Below are 9,612 nucleotides of genomic sequence, written 5' to 3'. Positions count from 1 at the left end.
AGAAAGCAACTGGAGAGGCCATGTATAAATTTTCCACCTGACAGTCCAGCATCAAGTGCAAAACAAGCACGTGATGACACCTCCAGATGATTCTCTCAGTCGTCAAGGCACCCCAGGCCTTGAGTCTCCCCAGTGAGGTTCTGGACACTGTGGAGCAGAGATAAATGGCCCCTGCTGTGCTCTGTTAGATTACTGACCCTCAGAATTTATGAGTGTAATAAAATGGTTGTTTTATGCCCCAAAGCTTTGGAGGTGGTTTGTCCCACAGCAATAGATAACTGATACCGTATCTAATGATGTGAGCATTGAATTATTCTCCTTTCATCTTTTGATGTGATATTTACGTACTCGTGTGTTCTTAGAATAAACTGTCCTTGCTTCTGTAATAAACTTCTGGATTCAGTTTGCTGGTGTGACAGAGGTAAATAATTATTATTCCAAAACAAAATTGGTCTTAACTACTTCTGCCTTATGCAGGGGAAGGTAACATGATTTATACTGGAGGTAGAATAAATATCCACGCTACTCTATTCCTCTCTCAGGGCCATCTCTTACTGTCCTTTTCCCCCTCTTGACTTAGATTCCATGTTTACCACTATGATCAATGCCTCGAAAATATTTTCCATTTCCCTGCCTCTCTCCCTTCACCATACTTGCCTTGCAAGAAGTCCAGCCTCAGATAAGCCCGTCCATCCACTCGTTCTGCGTGTGCATATGGGACTTGGGCTGTGCTAGAGAATCGCTCAGCTGGCGTCACTGTAATTTCATAATCATGCACCTCAAAAGGGCTCTTGTAAATGCAATCAATCTTCAGAACACCTAATTTACACCTTTTCCTCTTATTTCTCCCATCCATTTCCACCTCCTTTTTGCTCCTGATCTTGACTTTTATTTCATTAATAAAATCAATACCATTAACCTGGAGCTCTCGCATCCTGCCATATCCTTCTCCTTCATTCCTAAAGCAAGGACCATGTGTATCACCCCATGGTGCTGCTCTCAAATAATTGGTTTGGCTATGAGCAAAGGAAACTAGCCTTTTTTGAGCATTTCTAACATCCCAGGTACCTTACTTACATTTTTAGTTTATGAAGCAGGGGTTAGTATCCCCGTTTTCCTGAGAGAAAAACTGAGGCTCAGCTAGCTTAAGCACTTTGCCCTACTTCCCCCAGTGCAATGCTTTTTGACTCTAAAATCTGTACTACTGGGGGCGCCTGGGTGGCTCAGTTGGTTAAGCGTTTGACTTCAGCTCACCTCATGATCTCGTGGTTAGTGGGTTCAAGCCCCACGTTGGGCTCTGTGCTGATAGCTAGGAGTCTGGAGCCTGCTTCGGATTCTGTGTCTCCTCTTTCTCTGCCTCTCCCCCACTCGTGCTCTCTGGCTCTCTCAAAAATAAACATGGAAAAAAAATTAAAGTCCGTGCTAACTCAGTTCACTTCATTTCCAGAGAGTCCCAATGCCAAGGACTCTATGTACGTTGCTGTGTCAGATTTATCTTTCTGAAAAATGAGACTGTTCAAGAGAGGGAAGTTCCAACAGTTTCATTCTTTGATCTTTTGAAGGACACTCATGTGTGAGACCATTTCAGGTCCAGCTGGGGCTGACAGCAGGCTGCGACTTGAAGAGTTTGCCCTGCTCAATCCCATTCTTGTTCTTCAGTGTTTTGTTTTCTAGGAGGTAAGTAGGATCCTGAGTCACAATGGAACTTCTACCTTTGAAACCTAGTCCTTGAAAAATGGATCTTTACGGGGTGCCTGGGTGGCTTAGTCAGTTAAGCGTCTGACTTCAGCTCAGGTCATGATCTCACAGTCCATGAGTTCAAGCCCCACGTCAGGCTCTGTGCTGACAGCTCAGAGCCTGGAGCCTGCTTCGGATTCTGTGTCTCCCTCTCTCTCTGCCCCTCTCCTGCTCACGCTCTGTTTCTCTCTGTCTCAAAAATAAATAAAAACATTTAAAAAATAATAAATAAATAAAAATTAAAAAAAAAGAAAAGAAAAGAAAAATGGATCTCTGGCCTAAGTTCGTGACACCAAAAATATATGTTTATGTTTGTGATAGGTACACGCCCTATATGCTCTACATAAAGTGAGGCCATCACGGAGTGTCCCAACAATGAGACACGTTAAGTTAATTTACCATGATATGACACCATCAGAAGGGGGAAAAAAAGGTTGTTTTCTACTATTTTACAAATCTTTTAAAATTTGAAATATTAGGACATTTTCTTAAAGCCAAATAAATGTGTACGCGTAAGTGCACACTGGAATGTCTTTAATTATGTGTTTCTGTTGTATATAATTATCGTGGAATGTAGGGGAGCCAAAGACTGGACACGGTTTTCCCCCTGGGTTCTCAGTCTGGCACAACTGACTTTGGCTTTCACTCCAGGGCACTTGGAGATTAGAGCTCAGGAGGCGGAAAGAGTGGGCACAGCCCTTTAGCACTCTTGCTTTGCTCTGCTCTCAGGGCTCCACAACCCATTGCTAGAACGGAAAGCAAGAGACACAAAGGCGTCTCGCTGGGCTGGAAGAGTGTGAAGTAAAGGGAGGAAAAGGCTGTGCTGATTGGGGCATGGGATAGAAATAGAGGCCATTGTCGAGCCCAGAACTGCAGAATTTCAGTCTTCTCAGCTCTGCTGAAAGTGACATTTATAATCCACTTGCAACATAAGAAAAATGAAAGCCAGCCCAGTTTTTCCAGGTCATCCTCTTCTTCCCCAGCTGACAGACAGGTTTCACCGTCAAGCTGCCCAGAGCTCCGTTCAGCCCACACTACCCACCTGGCTGCCTCTCTTCTCCATCTCCCCATTCCTTGCCCAAGCCTCACTTCCCAAGCTCCTCACTTGCCCAGCTCCAAACGACTACGTCCTCAGAGATTCTGAATTCACTGAACCAAACCCTGACATGTAACCTTATTTTTGCCTGTTTAGTTCCCCCTTCTGCCGGTAAGAGCTTTGCTTTGGAAAACCCCTTTTCCCCCACTGTTTGCCCATCAATATGATCTACCCTTTCCCGGCCAAGGGGGTCTTTATTGATGAAATTCATGTAAAAAGGCAGGAACTAGAGAAGTGTACCCTTTACTATTATGCCCACTGAGGATCCAACTCCACTCATTCCTCAGAATGGCTTCGAGACTGGTTGGGGAGTCTGTAAAGAAGAGAAGCCTGGCCTGCCTAAAATACATGGAGTATTAAACTCTCTGTCTTCTACAGACTGTCAGTAGCAAAGAAACATACATTTTCTGGTATGGTCTTCCTTAATCTACCTCATTATCACACGGAATTTCACAAGAGCGTTTATGGTTTTACATCTAGCAAGAAAGTCGTACTGGTTCCAAAGAACTGAGCTAATTTATTTCTGCAGAGTAAAGTGATTCCTAGCCCGCCTCCCCCCTCCCCTGCTATATAAAGCAGAGTGGCTGCAGCAACATTGATTTTTTTTTAACTTGTCTTACAACATTTCTCTTTCACATTCTTTTCAGATCTATATTGCTAAGATGCTAAGACAAGCAACTTTCTTAGAAAAAGAAATCCCTGATGCAACGTTATAAAAATAATTTTCACTAGAGATGGGTGTCTCTGTATTGCTATTTTCTGAGTTCAAAGCCACAAAATGCAGTAATTTCTCTGAGCCTAATTTCTTCAGGCATTGTAACCCTCTGCCATTAGGCTTAAGGAAAACATTTAGTTCAAGATCCTAATTTTATAAGTAAAGGGATAGAGCCTAACGAAAAATCAAGTGCTTGCTTGAGGTCAAACAAGTCTGTTAATAGTAAAAGCAAAATTAGATCCCTTGGTCTGAAAGGACTCATAAGGTTTCAGTGTGATCTTGCCTGGTGTTTCAGGGAAGGTCTGCCCTCTCTAGATCCCGTGATTCCAGGACCAGATAACAACATGAGCAGTATCTGAACTTAGAAACGGTGTTGGTCCACTTTCTTTCTTTCTTTTTTTTTTTTTTTGCTTTTAAATGTTTATTTTGAAGAATCCTTGCTTGTGTGGATATCCTCCTCCTTAACAATCCATCACCCAATGCTTCTCAAGCCAGTGGTTCTCAAAGTGTGATCCTGGAATCCGCATCATATGGGAGCTTGATAGAAAAGCAAATTCTTGGGCCCCACCCTAGACCTGCTACACTCTGGGGGTGGCATCCAGGAATTTGTGTTTTAACAAGCCTCTAATTGATTCTGGTGCACACTGACATTTGAGAACCTCTGAGTTAGATAATCCTTGCTGGCATTAATTAAAGCGCGTCTCTTTTAGGCCACATAATAACTATTATTTTTTCTTGTGGTGAGAATATTTAAGATCTAGTGTCTGAGCAACTCTGAAGTATATCATACGGTATTGCTAATCACAATGCTTTGCAGCAGATCCCCAGGACTTATTCATCTACTGACTGCAGGTTTGTACCTTTTGACCAACATTTTCCCATTTCCTCCAGCCCCTAGCCCCTGATAACCACCATTCTACTCTGTTTCTATGAGTTCAGCTTTTTTAGATTCCACATATAAATGATATCATGTAGTATTTGTCTTTCTCTGACTTGTCTCACTTAGCATAATGCTCTTAAGATTCGTCCACCTTGTCACAAATGGCAAGATTTCATTCTTTCTCAAGGCTGAAGAATATTTCAGAATATTTCAGAATATTTCATGTGTATACACATGATACACACACACACACACACACACACACACACACACACACATATGCATTCAACCATTGATGGACACTTAGTTTATTTCCATAACTTGGCTATTGTGAATAATACTGCCATAAACACGGGAGTGAAGATGTCCTTTCAATATCCCATTTTTATTTCCTTTGGGTAGACATAATCCAGAAGTGGGACTGCTGGATCAGCAATCTGGTAGTTCTATTTTTTAATTTTTTGAGGAAGCGCCATACTGTTTTCCATAGTGGCTGCACCAATATATATTCCCAACAACAGTGTGCAAATATGCCCTTTGCTCCACATTCTCGCCAACACTTGGTGTTTCTAGTCTTTTTGACAAGAGCCATTCTAAACAGGTGTGAGGTGAGACCTCATCATAGCTTGATTTGCGTTTCCCTGATGGTGAGTGATGTTGAGCCTCTTTTCATGTATTTGTTGGCCATATGTATGTCTTCTTTGGAAAACTATCTAGTCAGTTCCTCTACCCATTTTGATGGGATTTTTTTTTTTTGCTGTTGAGTTGTATGAATTCTTTGTACATATTGGATATTGATCCTTTGATACATGGTTTGCAAATATTTTCTTCCATTCTGTAGGCTGATTTTTTCATTTTGTTGATTGATTAGTTGGAATCCTTCTATATGGAAAAACTGATTTGCTTGCCCTACTTTTCTATTTTCTTCTCTTCCCCCAACACCACGGACTCATAGACTTTGGAAATTCAGTATGCAAAATCTGTTACAGTCACCATTCTTTTGAATATCCAAATGGCCCCTCACTTACCTGATGGAATCTCCTTTAAGCTATTCCTGTGTTCTTTCCACCGTGCTCCAGGAGATGTTGAGAGCATCTTGCTGCCTGACACAGGAAGACTGGGTGATTCTTGAATGTGTATTTACCTGTTTTTACATGAATCTTGAAGGCAGGAACAAAGTCTGCTAGTTAACATTAACCAGAAGGGACCTGCATAATGTTCTACATAATGTCCTCTACAGTAAATATATTTGAGCAAGGTGAGTTTCACCATTATTTTGGAAAGGGCAAAGCCTGTTCAAAGTTATATCGAAGTTTCCATGATTGTTAGACTAGGGTGATTCAGAATAGGTGTAAATTGCAGTGTTTTGTTAAGACTTTAGGTTAATTGACTCTGAGGTCTGATCCTTAATGAGATAGAAAAAATGCTTACTCATAATTGGCAAGAGCATGCCAGAGATAGTAAAATGAGATATATGGTTTCTGTCTTTAATTTGTATGGTTTTTAGAATCTATGTAATATGGCATATACAAAGCTACTTAAAATATCTCAATGCTTATCAGAGGAACCTAAGCATAAAATTAATTTGCAGATTTAATACAGCTGTTTAAAATAATTAATATTTCAATGCAGACCAGAGTAACCTAAACATAAATTAATTTGCAAAGAGAATACCTTACCCTTATTAAATGACTATTGTGAGTCGGGCACTGCACCAGGTGCTTAACACATATTGACTGGTTTATTGCTTTCAAAACCTCTACGAGACAGGTGCTTTTATTTTCCCTGTTCTATGGATGAGTAAACTGAGGCAGAGAAAGGTTTAATATCTTACCCCAGGTTACGCAGCTAAGTAGTGGTAAGCAGTCCATGCTCTTAACTGCCACACTATAATGCCTTTCTAAATGTGTACTAGTAACTATAATTAACTACAGAGCTTGCTCTATGGTTAACTTATTATTTAGTTTCATAATATTTTCAGGAAGAGAACAGAAGCAGTGGAGTACTGTGGCAACGGCCCAGGAGGTTTGAATGTCAAAACCTGCTTGTGGGTTCCAACTAAAGCTCACGTACGAATTTAGGCAAAACTGCTCTAAGCCTCAGTTCCTTCATCTGTAAAGTAAATCTAGTAATAAGTTCTCTCGCTACCTCATAATCATGAGTATTAGCATAATGGGTGTGTGAAAATGTTTTGTAAACTGGGTTAGACATAGAATCTTAATGGTATAAAACATATCTTATGTTTTTTTATTTATAAAGCAAGTTCACATCTCAGTTTAAACTATTTCAGAAACATAAACTGTTTCTCTTATACTTTTATTTATGACAGAATTTTCCAAACTGGCAATTTTCTCCCCCCTCCCCCCATAATTATTTGACTTCCCATCTAGGACTTATTAAACTTTTTATGAAATCATTATGCAAATAAAGCATTTTTACATGCTTCTCCCAGGGGCAAATTTTAACTTCTTGTCATGTTTCAATTTTATCTGCCACATGCAGGCCACATAATCTGCTGCTCTGGTGGCTCATGCATTTGTGTTTTGCATATTTCATATAAGAAAATGGAGAAAAGAGAGAAGTCGGCCAGATGGGATTCTCTTTCCAGGCAGAAAAGAACTAGAAAAAAATTTGCATGACCACAATCTCTTCTATAGACAAAGGATGCTTGTTTTCAGGACTGGCAATTGGTCATCGGATGACAACCCATCCCCGAACTCCTGAGGCAGCCTAGGTTTACAATCTGCGGCTCTTAAATAGTTCCCAAGATGCAATTATTCCCAAATTTAATCAACTCCAGAAAATAGCTAATTAAAAATAATCATGTAAAACAGCAGGTCTTTTCTCCAAAATTAAACACACACTTTCTTTTACTGGCTGTTTAGACAAGTCTTGCAAAAGCCCAGCCACCTGTTCTGGGGATGTGGGGAGGTGGGGCGGTGGGGCGGAGGGGGTTGGGGAGGGAGGAAGAGGTGCTGGAGTTCCTAGGAGGTGACTGTTCTTGGCAGCCACCTCCACCCAGTCCTTCCTGGAATCTGTCATTGTCAGCTTCTGCTAAGATATGACTTTGTACTTGGTGGGTAAAGATAGGCAGGAATTTTTTTTTCTTTTTTTTTTTTTTTCTTTTTTACCTCTCTTTGAATCTCTTTTCCATATTTTTCTGTATATTCTTTGAATGACATAGAGTACATCTCCTAAAATAGCCTGTGATCCTCCCTCCCCTTCTCTTTTTCCCTACCTCCTTGGCCCTGATGGCCCTGTTTCCCCAGGATCTGCCCTGCTACCCAGGAAGTTGGGTGTGGTTCCCAGTAGGTTTGGTTGGGATTTACATTCTAGTTTGCATTGATGATTTAATCCATCCTTTGGACTTTTTTCATCAGAAAACCAGGCAGAATATTTTTCTGACATCATTTGTTTTTCTCTAAATAAAATAAACCTATGGAATAGAATGCCATAGAGTAAAACCAGTATAGAGGGGAGTATTTTTCTAAAATCAAGAAATTCTCAAGCACTCATGAACCGTAGTGGAGATACTTGGGAAAGCCATACTTTGGAACTTAGATTAATGTTCTTTTCCAGCTCAGTTTGTTTTCTGATGAATGTTCACTTGTCTTAATAGGTAAAACAAACAACTGAAAAAACAAGAAACAATGAAAAAATACTTTAAGTTCTTCTTGGGGGTTGTGGATTTTTCATGTTGACATCCACTGAGTAAGCAGGGAAGAGATGAGCCCTGGCGACTCAGAATAATAATTACATTATTTTGTAATGTGCCACAGCTCTATTTTTATTTCATTTCATTCTATTCTTTCTTTTCTTCTTTCTTTCCTTTCTTTCTTTCCTCTTTCTTTCTTTCTTTCTATTCTCAAGTTAGTTAACATACAGTGTAGTCTTGTCTCACAACTCTATTTTTAAATGTTTATTTCTTTTTAATTCAGTTCTATTTCAGTTCGTCATATTGTTTAATTGACATACATGTTGCATAGAGCTCAATGCACAGATACTAGATGTACAATTCCATGAGTTTTGATTGTCAAAACTACATCAAGATGCAGAACATTTTCATCACTCCAAAAATTCCCTTGTGCTTTTTACCTATCCCAGCCTAACCACAAATAACCACATTTCCGATCTGTATCACCATACATTGAGAGATCTTCCTGTTTTGTATTTATGTAAATGGAACTGTGCACTATGCACTCTCCTTTTTGTATCTGAATCCTTTTACTCAACATAACGTCATTGAATGGAAAGTCTCTCATCCATGTTGTCACATGGTCAGTAGTTTGTTCCTCTTTTTTTTTTTTTTTGCTTTTTCTTTATTGTGGCAAAATATACATAAAGTTTACCATTTAACTATTTAAAAAAATTTTAAATGTTTATTTTTGAGAGAGACAGAGAAAGAGCATGAGCAGGGGAGTGGCAGAGAGGGAGGGAGACACAGGATTGGAAGCAGGCTCCAGGCTCTGAGCTGTCAGCACAGAGCCCGACGCGGGGCTCGAACCCACAGACCGTGAGATCATGACCTGAGCCGAAGTCAGATGCTTAACCGACTGAGCCACCCAGGTGCCCCTACCATGTAACTATTTTTTAGTGTACAATTCAGTGGCATTAAGTACATGCATGCTGTTGTGCCGCCATTGCCAAATTTCTAGAAAATTTTCAACATCTCAAACTAAAACTCTGTACCCAATAAACCGTATCTCCCTAGCCCCTGGTAACCTTTATCCTACTTTCTGTCTCTGTGAATTTCATTATTCTAGATACCTCACACAAATGCAACCATGTAACATTTGTCCTTTTGTGTCTGGATTCTTTCACTTAGCATAACGTTTCCAAGATTCATCCCTGTTGAAGTATGTGTGAGAATCTCATTCCTTTTTAAAGGTAATGATGCTCCACTGTATGTATATACCACATTTTCTTTATCTGTTTATCTGTTGATGGACCTTTGGGCTGTTTCCACTTTCTGGCTATTATGAATAATGTTGCTACGAGCATTGGTAGACAAAGACCTGTTTTAATCCAGGCTTTCAGTTCTTTGGGGTCTATACGTAGGAGTGGAATTGCTGGAATATATGGTAATTCTAGGTTTAACTTTTTGAAGAACCACCAAATTGTTTTCTATAGCTGCCGCACCATTTTATCTTCCTTGAAGCAGTGTATGAGGGAGTTCTCAATTTC

Source organism: Panthera tigris, chromosome A3 (genome assembly GCF_018350195.1).
Source record: "Panthera tigris isolate Pti1 chromosome A3, P.tigris_Pti1_mat1.1, whole genome shotgun sequence".
In the NCBI taxonomy this organism is placed as follows: Eukaryota; Metazoa; Chordata; class Mammalia; order Carnivora; family Felidae; genus Panthera; species Panthera tigris.
The sequence above is the reverse complement of the archived record's forward strand: the minus strand, read 5'-3'. Positions refer to the sequence as shown.